The sequence below is a fragment of the Puma concolor genome, chromosome B4 (assembly GCF_028749965.1).
Source record: "Puma concolor isolate L17-30 chromosome B4, mPumCon1.1.hap2, whole genome shotgun sequence".
NCBI classification, from domain to species: Eukaryota; Metazoa; Chordata; class Mammalia; order Carnivora; family Felidae; genus Puma; species Puma concolor.
Window position 1 is genome coordinate 86976053 of NC_141673.1, and position 21245 is coordinate 86997297.

Consider the following 21245-nt stretch of genomic DNA (forward strand, 5'->3'; position numbering starts at 1 on the left):
TTTTTTTCTTGATCAGTTTAGGTAGAAGTTCATCTCATTTATTGATCTTTTCAAAGAACCAGCTTTCAACTTCATTGATTTTTCTCTCTTGGTTTTTCTCTTTTTTCAATTTCATTTGGTTCTACTCCTTATGTTTCCTTCTTTATACTTGCTTTTGGTTTAATTTGCCCTTATTTTTCTACTTTCTTAAGGTGAAAACATCATTGAGGCTTTGCTTCTTTTCTAATACAAGCATTTAATCTGATACATTTCCCCTATACACTTCTGTAATAGGATCCAAAAATTTTGATGCATTGTTTTTCTTTTTATTTACCTTAAATTAAAAATATTTTGTAATACTTTTAGCTTTCTCTTTGACTAATGGTTTATTTAAAAGAATGTTGTTTAATTTCCAAGTATTTTGGATTTTCCAGATAGGTTATTTGTGATGAGAACAATTAAGATACAGTCTTCTGGTAACTTTGAAGTTTATAGTACAGTATTGTTGACTATTATCAGTGTGCTGTGCTAAGATCTCCAGGATTTATTTATTTACTATTTGCAAGTTTGTGCTCTTAAGCAACATTTCCCCAATGCCCAGCCCCTGGTAATCACCATTCTACTCTGTTTTTATGAGTTCAGCTTTTTTATTTTAAAATTTTTATTATTAATTAATTTATTGATATAATTGGCATATAACATTACATAAGTTTAAGGTGTTCAACATGGTGATTTGATATATTTATATATTACAATTTGATTACCACTGTAGTGTTAGCTAATATCCCATCAGCTCACCTAAATATAATTTCTTTTTTTTTTTTGTTTTGGGAATAATTAAGATATAGTTTGATTAGCAAATTTGATGTTCATAATACAGTATTGATTCCTATAGTCACTACTATAGAAGTTCAAATTTTTAAAATTAAAAAAATTTCTTAAATTCCAGTATAATTAACATTATAGTGTTGTATTCGTTTCAGGTGTACAATACAGTGATTCAACAATTCTATACATTACTCAGTGCTCATCAAGATAAGTGTACTCCTAATCCCCTTCACCTATTTCACTCATTGTCCCACCCATCTTCTCATTCGTAACCACTTGTTAGTTCTCTATAGTTGAGGGTCTGTTTTTTGGTTTATCTCTCCTTCCCCCCCTCCGCCCCACTTTGTTCATTTGTTTCATTTCTTAAAAACACAAGAAACAAGTGTTGGAGAGGATGTGGAGAAAAAGGGACCCTTGTGCACTTTTGGCAAGAATGTAAACTGGTGCAATTACTGTGGAAAACAATATGGAGGTTCCTCAAAAAATTAAAAATAGAACTACTTTATGATCCAGTAATCACAGTACTAAGTATTTTTACCCAAAGAATAAAAAAACACTAATTTGAAAGGATATATGCATCTCTAAGTTTATTGCAGCATTATTTACAATAGTGAAACTATGGAAGCAGCCCAAGTGTCCATTGATAGATGAATGAAGAAAGATGTGGTGTGTGTGTATGTATATATATATATATATATATATATATATATATATACACACAATGGAATATTATTCAGCCATAAAAAAGAATGAAATCATACTATTTGCAACAACATGGATGGAGTTAGAGAGTATAATACTAAGTGAAGTAAGTTAGAGAAAGACAAATATGATTTCACTCATATATGGAAATTAAGAAGCATGTTTGATTTTTTAAAATTCCACATGTAAGTAATGTCATACAGTATTTGTCTTTCTGTCTGACTTAATTTCATTTAGCATAATGCCCTCAAGTTCTTTCTGATTTCATTTTATTTTCACTATTGACATACAAGTGATATCTCTTCTTTAAAAAGTTTTAGTTGTGCTAGACTTTCTTTCTTTTTTAATGTTTATTTATTTTTGAGAGAGTGAGCGCAAGCAATGGAGGGGCAGAGGGAGATGGAGACAGATGATTCAAAGCAGGCTCTGTGCTAACAGCAACGAGCCCATTGCAGGGCTCGAATTCACAAACTGTGAGATCATGACCTGAACCGAAGTTAGACACTCAGCCAACTGAGCCACCCAGGCACCCCTCGACTTTTCAATATATACTTTTAATTTACCACAGTCTATCTTCAAATAGCCTAAGTACTATGTTATGAAGTGCTTAGGTATAACGGCACCCCATCCCAAAAGTGCAAGATTTGTATATTGAAAATATATGAAATACTTAGGAATAAGTTATAGTATTTCTTACTTCAAGAAAACTAGCATAACTACTTTGTGGTTGGAGAATATTCTCTAAATGATTGCAATCAAGTTATTTTTATTTTTTTCATTCTTCTTTCTTTAGGCTTTATCAACTTCCTGCGGTGAGTGCTTAAGCTTGTTTACTGTCAGTCTTAGTTCCTAATAACTGTATCTAAAGTTATAAACTCCTCTGAAGTTGTTCTTTTATCATTCCACAAGTTTTTTACAGCATTTTTATTTATTTTAAATCTGAATATTATAGTTACCATTGTGATTTCTTCATTAGTCTATAAATTATTTAAAAGTGTATTTCTAATCTCCAAATGTATGAGTTTCTTTCACTTTGTTGTTATCTAATTAAGTTGCACTATAATAAAATATTGTGATCTAAGTGACAAATTCTTTGGAAATTCTTGAAAATTCCCTGTTGCTTTTCAGTTCAATTTGCGCAACTGTTTCGTATGTACTTGGAAAGAAAATTTGTTTATTTGTTGCATACAAGATCGTATATCTCTGTATCATCTATTCATCATCTATCATCAAGTATCTATAAAATCAAGCTTATTAATTATTAACTCTTCTACATCCTTACCAATATTTTTGTCCCCTTGATTTATCAATATCTGAAAGAGGTGAGCATGGTATATTGATTACATTGAACGCCCTGCATAATGACCTCTGTGAAACTGTGACTTTGCAGCTCCTCCCATCAAGAGGTCTAATCTATTTCCCTGTGTGGTGACTTTGGGTAGGCCTTCTGCGTTCATTGGCCAACAGAACACAGTAGAAGTATTGATGCACCTATTCTGAGCCTAGATCCCAGTACTGTGTGTGTCTGCTTTCTCTCTGGAACCTCTACCATGCCATGCAAACAAGCCCTGGCCAGTCTGCTAGAAGATGAGAAACTTCATGGAGCAAAGATAAGTCATCTTAACTGCTCATCTTGCACTTGAATTAATTAGCTGATGAGCACATTCATGAATAACAATAACTGACAATTATCTTAAGCCAGAGAGTTTGGGGGTAATTTTTATGGAGCAATAACCAACTGACACATAGCATTAACATTTCCCCTGTAATTATGCAGTTGTCAATTTGTCTTTATACTTTTGGTACTTTTACTTTTTATATTTTTGAGGCTATGAATTCAGGTGTATGTAATTTTATGATTTCTTATCATCTTTGTGCTTTACATCTTTTACCAATGTAAGTGTATCTTGTATTCATGCGAAATGTATTCCCTGTAAACATCACATTTATATTTTGAACAATATGAACATTGATGTAGCACTTTTCTTTGGGTTGCTTTTTGGCTGGTATGCTTTTTGCCCCAACTCATATATATTTAAATGCTCTGTGGATTTTTGTTCTGATTGTGTCTTCTTATGTGTGGTCCACCATTCCTTTGCTTCTTTTTGTTGTCTCTTTCTGTGTTTTCCGTTGAATTATCAAGTCCTTCCACTTTGTTCTTTTGTTATCTGTTTGAAAATTCAGATTTCAAAAAGCTAATAAGTAATATCTTGCTTTTTCCTCCTGTGTGTTCTGAAGCAACTGAGAGATAGACAAGAGAGTAAGGCAGACAGAGGTCAAATACCACCTGTATTACTAACAAAGGTTTTGGAGAATGTGACTCTAAGTCTGTTGTCTCTGAATTAGGCAGAATTACCTGGTCCCTAGTAGTGCTGAGTAACCACAGAACTCCTTCCTCAGAGACAAACAAAGTTGAGCAGAACAGAATGTATGTTCTCTCCTGATAAGCAGATCCCAAGGGAGGAAGAAGATTAGACGGGGCTGAGCTAAGCATTCAGTTATGTTGGAGGAGGTCATCGAGAGGATATGACCACTGTTGACTCACGAGCTGGATCTGGGCAGTTAGAGGCTCCTCACTCTCTCCCTGTCCTTGGAATGTATGTTCTGCCCACCATTCCCAAGTGGGAGCTGTTCCAAGGACATAGCCTTATGAGAGTAAGGGGTTGTTGAGACCATCTGGGCAGTATACATGACTGAAACCAGTTAAATCCTCCATTTAAACTTCTAAGAGTCCGGCGGGCAGGTATGGAAACTTTCTTGTCTTATGGCAAGCCTCCTATGCATGTTTCCTTGCTTATTAAGACTGTTACCTGCCGGTCTGGAGTAGGCTGGCTCTTTCTTCAGTCTCTCCTTGCCCTCAGTGTACAGGGGCCGGTTTGCAAACCAACAAGTTGCCTTTCCTAAACTATCATTCAGAGAAGTAATTTTGACTCTCCCAGACAAGAGTGAGAAGGAGTGGCCCGAGTGCCCAGGAATACTATTTTAATAAAAATCACCCCTAGAAACACAAGTGGAAGCATAGGTATTCTTAGAAAATAAATAGTATATTCCACATCTGTTCTCTTAGTTATTATGCCCACATTTTTAGTATATCTTTCCTATGGCTGTTGTAACAATTACCACAAATTAGGGGGTTTCAAACAACACACATTTATTCTTGTACCGTTCTAGAGGCCAGAAGTCTGATAGCAGTATCCTGGGTGACAGCAGGGTCATGCTTCTTCCAGGTGCTCTCGGGCATGGATCTCTTCCTTTTCTTTTCCACCTCCGAGACTTCCATCTTCAAAGGCAGATGTTTAGCATCTTGCTTTGGTCATTACACTGACTCTGTCTCTGCTCTCATCACATTTCTTATGTGGACACTTATGATTACGTTTAAGACCCACCTGAACATTCCAGTGTTGTCCCGTCTCAGGATCCTTAATCCCAGCTGCAACGTCCCTTTGTCATACAAAATAATATTCACAGGCTCTGGAGATTCGGACATGGCTGTCTCTGGGGGCCATTACTCAGCCTAGCGCCCATATATAGTTAACATTTTTATTTCTCCAACAAGTCTAAACTTAGAGCCTCCTTTCTGTCCTTCTCCCAAATAAGCCGGGACTTAATGTTGTTGTCTATGATTTTTAATTCTAACATTTTAAAATGTACACATTATGGTTGTTTGACTATTATAAATATTTACTGAGATTAGCAATGTGCTTTTATGATGTCTACTTACTACTTTTTGCATATCATTCCTTTCTTCTGGGTTCATTTTCCTTGCATCTCAAGTATGTTTTTTAGAAGTTAGTTTATTCCGATTTTTATCTTTCGATAAAAATTTGTATTTAAAATTGTTTTTAATCCACCTTCACTTTCAATTTAATTTAGTTGATTATAGAATTTTAGGTTCATGATATTGTTTTTTTTCCTCAGAATTGTACCACAGTTCCTAGCAGAGAACTAGAACCTCTGGATGAATGAATGAATTTGGCAGACATTAGGAAAATAGAATAGTGAAAATAATCCTGGATTAGGAGTCAGAAAAACTGGCCTTAAATGCCAGATCTTCTACTTATTACAATTAGGCTTTGGAAAGCCATTTAACATAATAATCTCACTTGAAAATTGGAATAATAGTCTTCACCCTAATTCACAACATCCTTGTCAGTCTTAAAAAAAATAATGAATTTGCAAATTATGTATGGTGAAATTGTACAGCTTCTTAGTAATTGATTATTTATTATTATGATTTAGAATTGTTGATAAGGTTGGTTTATTTTTCATTGCTACACAATAGAATTATATATGTTTCACAGACGTAAGTCTCAACTGTGGAATTTAAGTAGATCAATTCATAAAAACGATACTGCCCCAGCAAAAATAGACATTGTATAATTAAAGATTCTCCTCTAGTATATCAATATAGTGCTTTCATTATGATGGTTTTTGAAATAACTTTAAGTATAAATGCTTAATTGGAAAACTTGGTATCCTTTGCAGTAATGTTTTCTTGACAGGAAATTATATGAGATTATTTTAGCAAATTGATTACATCTGTAGTTTAGAATGAATAATGACCCAGAATCCATAATGGTTAGAAACATTTTTTTTCCCCTTTGCATTGCTATCAGTCACACTACGCATTTTATCCTCACAGATAAGATTTTCAAAGAAGCTATTAGAGATGAGGTTGAGGGAACAAGATGGATTTGTTTTGGCATAAGGATGGAGTTAACTCTTCCATATCCTACAAAGACACAAACACACACACATATGTTTTAATAGAAGAGTCATCTAGTTAAATTATTCTTGTCTGCCTTGGTGGGGTTTGCTCAGCTACTTAGAGAAACTGGTTATCTGCAGATTATCATCCCTATCTCTTTGTCACCCCCTGAAATTGAGGAGAAATTATTTCTGTTTTTGCCTGGTCACACTCAGTTATGTTTGATGGGCCTCCTCAGAATTTAAATTGATCAGTTTCCTAATCCTCCACTTTGAAATAAAATACTCAGCTGTTATTGGTTCCCAATATAGATATTAGAAATGCTTATTGGTCTGTAAGGCTTTCTTCCACACTTTGGCACAAACACCTCATTTACCAAAGTGGTTATAATGGTGGAAATAGAAGCTAAAGCATCAGTTCATAATGGGTAGAAGGAGGTGGGTAGCAGCTGGGTTCAGCAGGTTGATTGCTATTTGTCCCCTTGGGCATTTTCCAGAGAAACCTTTAAGATTTATTCTCATCATGTTGCAGAGGCATGAACCTAAGGGACTGCCACTTAATGTCCCAACTAGAGACCAATTTTCTTTGATATTCATTGGGATGGACACAGGTACAACTTTACCCCTCAGATTTTAGGTCTCAAACTACTAATAACCTGTTTACAATTGCTTTTATATTTTTTCAGCTAATCTTGGCATGTTAAGGGTTCTATTGCCATGAGCACAGTGATTGGTACAGAAGAGAGGAAAGTAAACATTACATGTAAAATGAATGAAAACTTTTAATTTCTTCTTTTAAAAAAATTGAAGTACTATTTTTTTAGAGGCCAAGATAAAGTGTCTCACTCTTGATTTTGGCTCAGGTCGTGATCCAAGTGTCATGGGATTGAGCCCTGCATGGGACTCTGCACTGAGCGTGGAGCCTGTTTGGGATTTTCTCTCTGTCTTTCTCTCTCTCTCTCTCTCTCTCTCTCTCTCCCCCTGTGTTCCTCTCCCCTGCTTGCATGAATGTGCATTCTTTCTCTCTCTCTCTCTCTCTAAAGGATGTTTAAGCTAAAAAAACCAATTAATTCTTGTAGTGCTTATGTATCTTTACTACCTTGTTACCATATTAGTGTCATGCTATCTGGGTTTTAATCTATCTAGGAATTACCTTGTGTGTCTTTTTTATTAACATTTTATTCTTTGATCTCAATGTTTCAAAGTCTGAAAATTTTATCACTTCTTTTGTAGGCTTGTTTTTGGAATTTCAATGTGATATTTCAAAAAGATCTCTGACCAAGAACGTTTTATTTGAGTCTTTTATAAACATCCTGGTTTTAAATATCTGCTATCTAAACAACAATCAATTTTGGAAAGAATAAAAAGCCAATGGAATCAATAATCCCTTTGCCCAAACTCCAAACTGGTAATCTTCAATTATGATATTAGTTTTCTCTAATTATTTAAAGCTTTGGCAAAAGTATTGTTGGGTAAGAAAGTTGACATGAAGCCTGCCTGCCTCTCTTTCTTTCATCTTTCTTTTCTTTCTTTCTTTTTTCTTTCCCTTTCCCCTTTCTTTTCCTTTCCTTTCCTTTCCTTTCCTTTCCTTTCCTTTCCTTTCCTTTCCTTTCCTTTCCTTTCATCTTTCCCTTTCTTCCTTTCCTTTCCTCCTTTCCTCTCTTCCTCTCTTCTTCCCTCCCCTCCATCCTTCCTTCCTTTCTCTGCATTTCACAAAGATGTTCAAGGTTCATTCTCCCAATATCACTTATTGCATTAAAACTTGGATGTGTTTAATTGCATTAAAATACCACCTATCTAAGATAGTTATATTTCCATTTAAAATGACCAGATGCAGTGGTTTGCTCTAAAGTCCACTTCACTTTGAAATAAGAATAATGCCACCAGAGTGAAATTTTAAAATAGGCTTTGGCACAATCATTAAGCCATCATCCAGCCCAGGTATGTTGGCAAGAATGCTGGTATTTAGGAAACTCTTCTGGTCCTGCCTCTTCTGCCCATCTAGTATTATTACTTCTTTAGCCTAAAGTCACCACCACAAGGTGAGAAACTTGGTCATCTAAAGAAGCCACCCAGGCCCTCTTTTTACATCACCTAATCCTAATTTTCTACCTAGCACTTACCACTCACTAGAGATTTTCCTTGTTTCTTTTGATTATCCTCTTAGAATTTAAGCTTCGGAAGTGTTATCTGTCTTTCGTTATGGCTGAACAGTCAGCATCTAGAAGAGAGTCAGGAATATACCATATGTCATTGAATCTAAGATGACATCAATTGTAAGATACACCATCACTTCCTGTATGTCAGAATTTTAAAATGCTGCCATTTAAACTATGGGACATGCTGTCTTGTCACATTAGACTTTTTGTTTTAATTTACTGAGAAGCTCTTTTAGATTTACTTAGAAAGACCATAGATTTATCATATATATTAGTGTACACACTCTAAAAATGAGAATATAAGCAAAATAAATCGGTTAAGCTATTCTTTTTTTTTTTTTTAATGTTTATTTCTGAGACAGAGAGAGACAGAGCATGAGTGGGGAGGGGCAGAGAGAGAGGGAGACACAGAATCCGAAGCAGGCTCCAGGCTCTGAGCTGTCAGCACAGAGCCCAACGTGGGGCTCGAACCCACAAACTGTGAGATCATGACCTGAGCCGAAGTCAGTCACTCAACCAACTGAGCCACCCATGCGCCCTGGTTAAGCTATTCTTGAAACAACTTGAAGTGCAAGTTTTCAGTATTAATATTCAATGACACGTTGCCAGTATACCGTATTTCCCACACCTTACCATTGTCTGTGCCATCAAGAGTGTCAGTGAAGCAGTATTTCTTGAAAGATCGCTTCATTATTGTCTTTGAGATTTTCTTCCCAGAAGGTGACATTCAGTGTGCAAGTTTTGGTGCTTATGGTAGTCAAAGCCTAGTAGACAACAACTCTAAGACCGACCCTGATTTCAGAAATTTCAAAATGTGTAAGAAATATACATCTTAAAGTTTCAAAAATAGGGTTGTGGGTACTCAATGAATAGTTTTTGAATATTTCTTTTTCTTTAATGTTTATTTATTTTTGAGAGAGAGAGATACAGAGCACAAGCTGGAGAGGGGCAGAATGAAAGGGAGACACAGAATCTGAAGCAGGCTCCAGGCTCTGAGCTGTCAGCCCAGAACCCGACGCAGGGCTTGAACTCACGAACCATCAGATCATGACCTGAGCCAAAGTTGGACGCTTAACCAACTGAGACACCCAGGAGCCCCTCAATAAATAATTTTTGAATACTTGAATAAATGACTGTTGTCAACTCTCCGTGTTCTTGAGCAAGCCAGTTTTTCCTTGAGCCTTATTTTGAACAATTTAAAAAATAAACAAAAACCAAAACTCTGATCAACCTACTTTTCAAGGGTTCAAGGTTCTAGGGCAAACAGTAAGACTCCCTCCACTCAGCTGTTCTTTCAGATAATTAATAAGAGGTGCCAGACCACAGATCAGAAGATGTGTTATGTGAAGCCTGAGGATTTTTGCCATGTTAGGCTGGCCCCTTTCTCTCTCCCTGGTTGTAGGTGGTTAGTATATAGTACACAGAGCACCGTCATTAGAGAGAAAGGAGCTAAGAAGTGAGAGGATTTACACACAGGAAGAAATGTATGCCTAACCTCTATATAGCTCAGTTCCCAGGATGTAGAGAAGGGATGGCCTCTGAATTCATTGCCAAGGTTACAAAGTACTTGGAGGGGCCAGTGACCAGGCCTCTTGTTGCAGCCATGGGAAACTCTCTATCCAACATGGGGGTACCTGGCCTAGCTGCAGGTGATCCAATGGGCAGAAGTTAAAAAATCTTGGTTGTTAAATAAGATCTGTCTGTACATAGTCCTCAGAATCCTAACTGCAGATGTGACTGAATTGCCACTTTGTAAATACAGAATTGCTCTTTTATAAACCAGAAGCCAATGCCTACAAACTGGGGAGGTAACTTCACGAACCCCAGATAACCTGTATATATGCATACCACCCAGCTAAAAATATCTATAGGCTCTACCCAGCATGGCTACTTACACCAATTCATCTCCATGGCCTTACACATACTATACATCTCACTATGTTTCAGGAAGCCCTATCTTGGATACAGTGACCTCCTGCACATCAGTCAAAGGACTGAAACTAGGATAGGAAAATCAGGATTGGTTTCTACTTTGTTTCTTCTACTACTGAAAGTATCTGACTCTATTGTAATTAATTGCTTCCTGCCTGTTTCTTTCCCTAGGTTATGAGATACGCCCCAGAGAACTGAGGAGGAACAATGGAGTACATTATTAACTAAAATCAGTGCATAATTTTATTTTTTTTAAGCATTCTGGAACAGATAATTTATCACAGTTTGATGCCTCAGGAAACATTCCATTTTGGTTATATGACACAGAGAGAAGCTCTCTTAAACTTCCCCTACAGACTCCTTCGTATATTTGGCATGATGTTAATCCTTCAGGCTGGTGTGGGAATCTTCTCTTCTCAGCAAAATTTGAATTTCTACTTCTAGATTAGAGTCAAAGAAGGATTAGAAAGATGTTCATTTTAATATTTAAAGACCAGTTTAGGAATAGTTATAATATCCTGCTAGTTATGAATGTATTGCATTTACTAAAAATTGCTAAGTACCTTGCCAAATTTTTGTTAATATTATAATCAAAGGTACTTAGTTACTGGTATTTCTGCAGCCACTGAAAATGCCATGCAATTATATACAGAATATATTTTCTCTTTTGAAACTGAAAAGCCCTAGAGGTTCAGACTAATGGCTGTGCTCTTCCAGATACATTATTCATTGTAAACTAGCTTTCCAGAATCCTACATTATGGAAAACTAATTACCTGTCACATTTTTAAACACATGTATACTAATACATATTATGAGCATTTTGAACAATCTTTCATTCCTAGTCAACTGTTTTTTGGTGTGTGTGTGTGTGTGTGTGTGTGTGTGTGTGTGTGTGTGTGTTTAACCGTGAAGGCAAAGTTTAAAAAATAGAAAAATAACAAATTAGGAAAATTTGACTAACAAAGAATTTGACACAATTCATTATTAGAGAATGATAAGTAAGTAAAATGGAGGATGAGTAAGAGATCTACATGCTGAATCAACTGTTAAAATGTAAGTCTTTCTTGCTTTTGATTCTGTACAGATGCCAGCCCTGAAATGGAGGTGGTAAGAGATGTGTTTCCCAGTTGAGGACATGAAAGGCACCACTCACCAGTTGTGGGCAATACCTACGAGGGGATTAGATGGGAACTTTTGCTACATGCCCTGCTCCCCACATATGAAGGTTCCCAAAGCATAATATATCCAATTATATGCCTGGATGGGGTTTTCAGGTCACCCCAGACCAGTCTTCTGTCAGTAAGTTCATCCTTTGGTGTAGTTTTTAGGGAAAGATATTCAAAACTAGTCTCAAGTACAAGTGTTCAAAAACCCTGGGGAGTCCTGAACAAATACAGAGAAAACTTAAATAATAACAAATCAGGTACAATTGTATTAGAAATATCTAGAATACAGATCTCCTCCAGTCAAGCTCTCTCCATTTGTTCTACCACCCTGCACTGACATCTCATTAAATTTAGAATGCAGTTAAAATCCTGCAAAATTCTATATGAATTGTCCCCTGCCACCCTATCTAATTAGCTCCTACTACTCTCTCCTAGTGTTCCTGGCTTCCTCTACTTCAACTATCAGAAGGTGCCTGCAATCACTGCATCCTTTACATAGTAAGTACAGTAAAACCTTGGTTTATGGGCATAATTGTTCCAGAAAGATGCTTGTAATCCAAAGCACTTGTATATCAAAAGCAAATTTCAAGAACCTTTGGTTCAGTGGTGATCATGTGACATTCGGCATCACTTACTACTCGTATTGTTAAGACATCGCTCATTTATCAAGTTAAAATTTATTAGAAATGTTTGCTCGTCTTGCAGAACACTCGCAGAACAAGTTACTCACAATCCAAGGTTTTATTGTATTTAATAAATGTTTTTACAAGTTTACAAAAAACAGAGAAGTTTCATATATACATTTGTGTGTGTGTGTGTGTGTGTATATATATATATATATATATATATATATATATATATATATATATGTTTGCATGCACATATGTATGTGATTATTTGAATAGTGGTGTTTTATAGTTTTCACAGTACGTTTACTTATTTCCTTTGATTTCTATCTTGTTTCCAGAAACTTCCTAACAGTTTCTTTCTGTCAGTTCTCTAAAAACTCCCATATTCTCGATATTAGATTATTAGAACATAAGTAGTTGGTAGAAATAATTAATAAAAAAAAAAAAAACCTGACTCAATCAATGCAGCTTGTTGGGGGTATTGAAAAAATAATTTAATCCAAAAATCGATGGGAAAACTTCATTTATTGCTGTCAGGAAATACATGAAAAAGTCAGTGACTTCAGTTAGGAGAGTCAGACAGAAAGTCCTGGAAACAAGGTTAAGACCAAGTACACAGATGCAGGATGGAGGGACGCAGCTAGCCAGGATTCAATTCATGTAAGGTGAAGAAACTGCATTTAAGGAAACCTTGTGAATCATAAGACAACAGCCTCAGACCAGAGCAAAAAGTCATGCATCCTTGGATTGAAAAGCCTGTTGTGTCTTTAAGCCTCATTTGTATGAAGGTGATGATGCCATCATGGTACCAGGTGATGAGAGTGGAAAACCCAGGCTCATGTGCCCTCCATAGGAAAAATAATTAACATATGTGTTCAGATTCTGTTTATGCTTCTGCAATAAATGGAAGTCATTTTCTAGGTCAAATGGGAACTACCTTACCTGCTTCCTCCTGGCTCCAAGTCCTGTCTACAGAGGAGCTGGGTGTTGGCCATACTGCTGTGCTCACTTGCTCAGCTCGGAGCTTTCTCCCCTTCACTAGTGATATCACAGAACATCAACAGAAAGTGCTTATGTGTTACAGGTCTCTGAGGTCGAGGTGTGAAGTTAAATGGTTTGATTTAAAAGCTAGGCCAATGGGGCGCCTGGGTGGCTCAGTCGGTTAAGCGTCAGACTTCAGCTCAGGTCATGATCTCGTGGTCCGTGAGTTCGGGCCCCACGTCGGGCTCTGTGCTGCCAGTTCAGAGCCTGGACCCTGCTTCGGATTCTGTGTCTCCCCCTCTCTCTGCCCCTCCCCTGCTCATGCTCTGTCTCTGTCTCAAAAATAAATAAAAGCATTAAAAAAAAAAAAAAGCTAGGCCGCTTTTTGAAGAATGTTGAATGAAGGTTCTGTAAACAACCAGGAGAGTGATACAGCCTTCCCCCTCCCCCACCAAGTTTTTATCAGGAAGCATTTAAAAGAGATAATGGATCAGCTCACACTGGGACTAATCTGCCATGAGTTATCGTGTGGGATATTGTATTTTCCAAAATTAACATTGCAATATTTCATGTTCCACATGCTCTCCACACCTCGCCTTTCCCCGTTGCTTTCCACTTGAAATTGGAAATAGAATTAAAGGAGTAAAGAAGTACAGGAGATATTACCCGACTTCTGAGGCTTCATCATAAGAAGGTCAGTTCTGTCTGTCTGTCTGACTGTCTCTCTTTCTCCCTCTCAATACTCGGCCTTGGGATCCGGCCACCATGTTTTAGAGAAGCTCAAAAAGCTAATGTGAAGACACCGCATAATTGCCAGGCATGTGTGAGACTGAGTTTTCACTTGATTCCAGTTCTCACTTTGTTATGCAGCAATTGATATGTAATACAGATTTCATGTTCTTTGCTCATTAACTTTCATTTTGGAGGCTTGCCATGTTCTACGTGACTTGCTTTGGGTTTCTGCATGTGTCATACACTCCACACGGAATGCTCTTCTCCTCTTCTAAGCAAATACACATTCTTCATTTTCATTTCCTGGCATAACCCAAAATCTCTCCTCTAGGGTCTAATGCTATTCTTCCTATTCTGCATATCCCTACACTCAATGAACTCATTTATACTGTGTTCCTCTTCATTCAGGTGTGATTTGTCTTTTTTTCTCTTTGTTTTTTTCCCTCAGGGCCAAGTCCTGAATATTTAATTAGACCGCTAATGACTGGAAATTACAGGAGAGGCAGAGTGGGGAGGTGGGTAAGAACATTGGTTCAAGGCCCAGACTGCCCACGTCAGGAGAGTGGCTCTACCACCTACCAGCAGTGTGCCCTTGGATAAGCTACTAATGTCTGTATCAGTCAGGGACCTACCAGAGAAAGAGAACTACTAGGAGATCTATTCCTAACTATGTATACATACACACACATACAGAAAAGACATTGATTTCTAGGAATTACGCAATTGTGTGACTGGCTAGGAAAATTTGAAATCTGTTTTCTTGCCACTCCACCTGACAAGATCCCAACTCTGGACCAGGCTAGCCGTCTCCCATTTTCTTGCAAACTGGTGTTGGAACAATGTGAGCTGGACAACGAGCATTACATAGTAGACCTTGTCCTGTCTCTGACCGGCTCCCTTTCCCCTTCCTCTCAATAGCTTTTTAAAACTTTATATACTGCTCCCCACTCTGCCAGAGGATGGGGGGAGCCCTCCTCTTTCTCTGGCCAGTCCCTTTGCTGAATTGTAAATCTCATCCATTAGTTTCTTCCTAAAACTCTCCCTAATTCTAGCCCATCCCTTTTATTTTCAAGCTTTCTCTCTATTTGTTTTTCTTCTAACATATAAACTTGTTCCCCCTCTTCCCTAGGTCGGTCTTTAGCTACTGGGCCTCCCTTCGTCAAACAAACTTCTTGAGAAAGTAATATACTTTGCTCTCTTTTTAAAAAATTTAAATTTTAATTTTATTTAAAAAAAATTTATTTTGAGAGAGAGACAGAGAAGGTGAGTGGGAGAGAGGGAGAGAGAATCCCAAACAGGCTCCACACTTTCAACACACAGCCCGAGGCAGGGATCGATCTCACAAACTGTGAGATCATGACCAGAGCCGAAATCAAGAGTTGGATGCTTAACCGACTGAGCCATCCAGGTGCCCTATTTTTCTCTCTTTACATCCTCACTTGCTATTCATTCTTCCATCCGTGGAAATCTGATTCCACCTTTACCTTTCCCCGGAAACTGTGCTTACAAGGTGGATGACCTAAACCATAGATCCAAGAGATGATTAAAAAGCATCTTGAGCAATGTTTAGTCTCAGCAGCTCTGGACACTGTTTACCACTCTGCTTTGCTCAGACCCCTGTCTTCTCTTGGCTTCTATGGCTTTCTCATAACATTTATCTCCTTCAATCATTGTAATTGCTTAGTACCCCATTTGCTCAGATTGGTAGGACATCATGGATTGTTCTCAGGTCATCAGTCAAATATGTAAGAACCTAGAGACTCACGTAGTGCAAAGGGGCCATTCTTCTGTGCAGGTGCCAGGGGAAGAAGGAACTGAAGACTCTCACAGTCCATTGGGAGACTTGTTTTTCAGCTGCTATTACTTGTCACTGCCAGTTAGCATTCCTGTGGAAAACCTGGGAGATATGGAGCCTTCAGGTCTCTTCCTAGAACAATGGAAATGCTGACCAAATTGAACACCTGGGTTTATCTAAAGAGAAAAGAATTTTGGAACTTTAAATGGCCAGTTTTAAAAAATCCTGCCTAATTGGGCATTATCATATTTCACATGGATTAGCTTCCCAGTGTATGAAAATTTAAGTATTTCTTAGAATATTTCTTCATGGAGTTTAGACATATAAATTATATTTTTTAAATATTTTCTTGGGGTTGTCAAACTAATTCTATTAGCATTAACATTCTTGGTTATTATTTGTTGACTGTAATTTGGACAGTTCCTGGCTTATACAGTGTTATTAGAGTTAAATTTGTGGGCTGTAACCTTAGGGTATAAATTTTATAATCCTCCATTTACTATGAAAATATAAGAGGTGGGTTTTAGGGATGTCAAACTGTAAATGTAAAGAAAGCTAAGGGGTCATATAATAATTGCCTCAATTGGCTGATGGGTAGCTCTAAGAAAATGCAATCATTGAAAAGGGAACGTGAGTACCTCAAGGTGAATTGAGTGAGTCACTAGTTTTCCTGAAGACCAAATCACAAGAAATACACTGAAATCATAATAGAAGGTAGGACATCAGCTTCATGCTGGTTGTCCTTTTTTTCCTACCTGAAAAAACCACAGCAAAAATAGCTGACATTTATATTATGCTTGTTATATATAGACACTACTCTGAATGCTTTGTATCTATTAACTTTTTTTTTTTTATTTTTTTTTTCAACGTTTATTTATTTTTGGGACAGAGAGAGACAGAGCATGAACGGGAGAGGGGCAGAGAGAGGGGGAGACACAGAATGGAAGCAGGCTCCAGGCTCTGAGCCATCAGCCCAGAGCCCGACGCGGGGCTCGAACTCACGGACCGCGAGATCGTGACCTGGCTGAAGTCGGACGCTTAACCGACTGCGCCACCCAGGCGCCCCTCTATTAACTTTTTAAATAAATTTTATTTATTTACTTTGATGCAGGGGAGGGGAGCAAGAGATGGAGAGAGAATCTCACACAGGCTCTATGCTCAGTGTGGAGCCTGACACAGGGCTTGATCTCACAAACCATGAGACCATGACCTGAACCAAGATCAAGAGTTGGTCACTAAATCAACTGAACCACCCAGGTGCCCCTATCTATCTGTTAACTTTTTAATTTTCACAACAATACTGTGAGAGAAGGATTTTACTCTCCTCAATTTTTGTGTCATATTCTCCATGAAACACAGAAAAATGAATTATTTTCCCCAAAGTCACATAGCTAGTTTTAGAAAAACTATCATTTCAATTTAAACTCTCTGAGTTCATTGCAATAATGCCATTGCAACAAAGCTCTATGGCTCCATTTTACCAACATGAATGACCACAGCTGCTCCTGTTTTTTATTTAAAAAAATTTTAAATGTTGGGTGCCTGGGTGGCTCAGTTTGTTAAGCATCTGACTTTGGCTTGGGTCATGATCTTGCAGTTTGTGAGTTTGAGCCCTGCATCAGGCTCTGTGCTGACAGCTCAGAGGCTGGAGCCTTCTTCCGATTCTGTGTCTTCCTCTCTGCCCCTCTCCTGCTCGTGCTGTCTCTCTCTGTCTCTCAAGAAATGAATAAACGTTAAAAAGTTTTTTTAAATATATTTTTTAATGTTTATTTATTTTTGAGAGACAGAGACAAAGCATGAGCAGAGTAGGGGCAGAGGGCAAGGAAGACACAGAATCTAAAGCAGGCTCCAGACTCTGGGTTGTCAGCACAGAACCCGATGTGGGGCTAGAACCTAACCCATGAACTGCAAGATCATGACCTGAGCCAAAGTCAGATGCTTAACCAACTGAGCCACCCAGGCACCCCTATTTTTTTATTTTAATATTCTTTTATATTGCTTCCTCTTTTGTCACAAGAAAAGGACAGAAAAGGCAAGTATAGAACAAATAAGTGCTTCTCCCCTGGGGTGCCTACTATAGACCACAAGGCAACAAGAACAAGAAATGACTGGTGTTACTCACTGCAGGGCATCAAGGTAGTGAGTGGGGTGGGGGGCAGTGTCTGGACTAGGAGTTGGGCGAGGGATATGCAAAAATGTAGGAAGGTTTGAGGGCATCTGCAGTTCTCCTGAATCAGCAACATTTTGGATATTTATAATTTTTTCAGAAGAAAAATGTGCAGTGACTTCTATTCCATGTTAGATCATTGGAAGCTGCTAAAATAGAAATTACTGTGAATGCTCAGCAGATGTGGAAAAAAATCTGATGGTCTTTTACTGACTACATGTAAAGTCACGTCTTGCTGATACTCCTTGTGAAAGCCGAGGTGTTTGATAATTGTGTTGTGGAAGTTATAAAGTAGAAAAATGTGTAAGTGAATCAATAAAAGTACTTCCCAATTATTGAATATATTTCCATTTTTTTTTTAATTTTATTTTCTATTTTTTTAAATTTACATCCAAATTAGTTAGTATATAGTGCAACAATGATTTCAGAAGTAGATTCCTTAGTACCCCTTACCCATTTAGCCCATCCCCCCTCTCACAACCCCTCCAGTAACCCTCAGTTTATTCTCCATATTTATGAGTCTCTTCTGTTTTGTCCCCCTCCCTGTTTTTATGTTATTTTTGTTTCCCTCCTTTAAGTTCATCTGTTTTGTCTCTTAAAGTCTTCATATAAGTGAAGTCATATGATTTTTTTCTTTCTCTAATTTCACTTAGCTTATTACACTCCAGTTCCATCCACATAGTTGCAAATGGCAAGATTTCATTCTTTTTGTTTGCCAGCTAATACTCCATTAGTCCATATATACATCCATATATATATGCCACCTCTTCTTTATCCATTCATGCATCGATGGACATTTGGGTTCTTTCCATACTTTGGCTATTGTTGATAGTGCTACTATAAACATGGGGGTGCATGTGTCCCTTCGAAACAGCACACCTGTATCCCTTGGATAAATGCCTAGTAGTACAATTGCTGGGTTGTGGGGTAGTTCTATTTTTAGTTTTTTGAGGAACCTCCATGCCATTTTCCAGAGTGGCTGCACCAGCTTGCATTCCCACAAAGAATGCAAAAGAGATCCTCTTTCTCTGCATCCTCGCCAACATCTGTTGTTGCCTGAGTTGTTAATGTTAGCCATTCTGACAGGTGTCAGGTGGTATCTCATTGTGTTTTGATTTGTATTTCCCTGATGATGTTGAGCATTATCTCATGTGTCGGTTGGCCATCTGGATGTCTTCTTTGGAGAAGTGTCTATTCATGTCTTTTGCCCATTTCTTCACTGGATTATTTGATTTTTGGGTGTTGGGTTTGATAAGTTCTTTATAGATTTTGGATACTAACCCTTTATCTGATATGTTGTTTGCAAATATTTTCTCCCATTCTGTCAGTTGCCTTTGAGTTTTGCTGATTGTTTCCTTCTCTGTGAAGAAGCTTTTTATTTTGATGAGGTCCCAGTAGTTCATTTTTGCTTTTGTTTCCCTTGCCTCCGGAGACGTGTTGAGTAAGAAGTTGCTGCAGCCAAGATCAAAGAGGTTTTTTGCCTGCTTCCTCCTCTAGGATTTTGATGGCTTCCTGTGTTACATTTAGGTCTTTCATCCATTTTGAGTTTGTTTTTGTGAATGGTGTTCATTCACCATTTTATTTTGTGAATGGTGGTCCAGGTTCATTTTTTGGCATGTCGCTGCCAGTTTTCCCAGCACCACTTGCTGAAGAGACTGTCTTTATTCCATTGGATATTCTTTACTGCTTTGTCAAAGATTAGTTGCCCATACGTTTGTGGGTCCATTTCTAGGTTCTCTATTCTGCTCCATTGATCTGAGTGTCTGTTCTTGTGCCAGTACCATACTGTCTTGATGATTACAGCTTTGTAGTATAGCTTGAAGTCTGGGATTGTAATGCCTCCTGCTTTGGCTTTCTTTTTCAAGATTGCTTTGGCTATTCAGGGTCTTTTCTGGTTCCATACAAATTTTAAGATTATTTGTTCTAGCTCTGTGAAGAATGCTGGTGTTTTTTGATAGGGATTGCATGGAATATGTAGATTGCTTTGGATAGTATTGACATTATAACAATATTTGTTCTTCCTATCCAGGAGCACAGAATCTTTTTCCATTTTTTTTGTGTCTTATTCAAGGGCTTTCGTCAGCTTTCTATAGTTTTCAGTATACAGATTTTTTACCTCTTTGGTTAGATTTATTCGGTTTTTGGTGCAACTGTAAATGGGATTGATTCCTTGATTTCTCTTTCTGTCACTTCATTGTTGGTGTATAGGAATGCAACTGATTTCTGTGCATTGATTTTATATTCTGCAACTTTGCTGAATTCATGAATCAGTTCTAGCAGCAGTTTTTTTGTGGAATCTTTTGGGTTTTCCATATAGAGTATCATGTCATCTGTGAAGAGTGAAAATTTTACCTCCTGGCTGATTTTGATGCCTTTTATATCTTTGTGTTGTCTGATTGCAGAAGCTAAGACTTCTAATACTATGTTGAATAACAGTGGTGAGAGTGGACATCCCCGTCTTGTTCCTGACCTTAGGGGGAAAACTCTCAGTTTTTCCCCATTAAGGATGATATTAGCGTTGGGTCATTCATATATGGCTTTTATGATCTCGAGGTATGCTCCTTCTATCCCTACTTTCTTGAGGGTTTTTATCAAGAAAGGATGCTGTATTTTGTCAAATGCTTTCTCTGCATCTATTGAGAGGATCATATGGTTCTTGTCCTTTCTTTTCTTGATGTGATGAATCACATTGATTGTTTTGCAGATATTGAACCAGCCCTGCATCTCAGGTATGAATCCCACTTGGTTGTGGTGAATATTTTTTTTAATGTATTGTTGGAGCTGGTTGGCTAATATCTTGTTGAGGATTTTTGCATCCATGTTCATCAGGGAAATTAGTCTATCGTTCTCCTTTTTAGTGGGGTATCTGTCTGGTTTTGGAATCGAGGTAATGCTGACTTCATAGAAAGAGTTTGGAAGTTTTCCTTCCATTTCTATTTTTTGGAACAGCTTCAAGATAATAGGTGTTAACTCTTCCTTAAATGTTTGGTAGAATTCCCCTGGAAAGCCATCTGGCCCTGGACTCTTGGTTTTTGGCAGATTTTGTATTACTAATTTGATTTCCTTACCGGTTATAGGTCTGTTCAAATTTTCTATTTCTTCCTGTTTTAGTTTTGGTAGTGTATATGTTTCTGGGAATTTGTCCATTTCTTCCAGATTTCCCATTTTATTGGCATATAATTGCTCATAATATTCTCTTATTATTGTTTTTATTTCTGCTGTGTTGGTTGTGATCTCTTCTCTTTCATTCTTGATTTTATTTATTTGGATCCTTTCCTTTTTCTTTTTGATCAAAATAGCCAGTGGTTTATCAATTTTGTTAATTCTTTCAAAGAACGAGCTTCTGGTTTCATTGATCTGTTCTACTGTTTTTTTGGTTTTGATAGCATTAATTTCTGCTTTAATCTTTATTATTTCCTATCTTCTGCTGGTTTGGGGTTATTTGCTGTTCTTTTTCCAGCTCCTT

General features: G+C 37.5%; 1 long non-coding RNA gene across 1 annotated transcript in view; it reads left to right on the forward strand.

The window, feature by feature from the left end:
- The first annotated feature begins 1525 nt into the window (after positions 1-1525).
- The window catches only part of LOC147579269 (uncharacterized), a 30945-nt gene continuing 11225 nt past the window's right edge, over positions 1526-21245 (forward strand). Inside the window, exons 1-2 of the long non-coding RNA XR_015253730.1 lie at positions 1526-11973; positions 13718-13779. This is a non-coding gene — a long non-coding RNA (uncharacterized LOC147579269). The remainder of the gene's footprint in view (positions 11974-13717; positions 13780-21245) is intronic.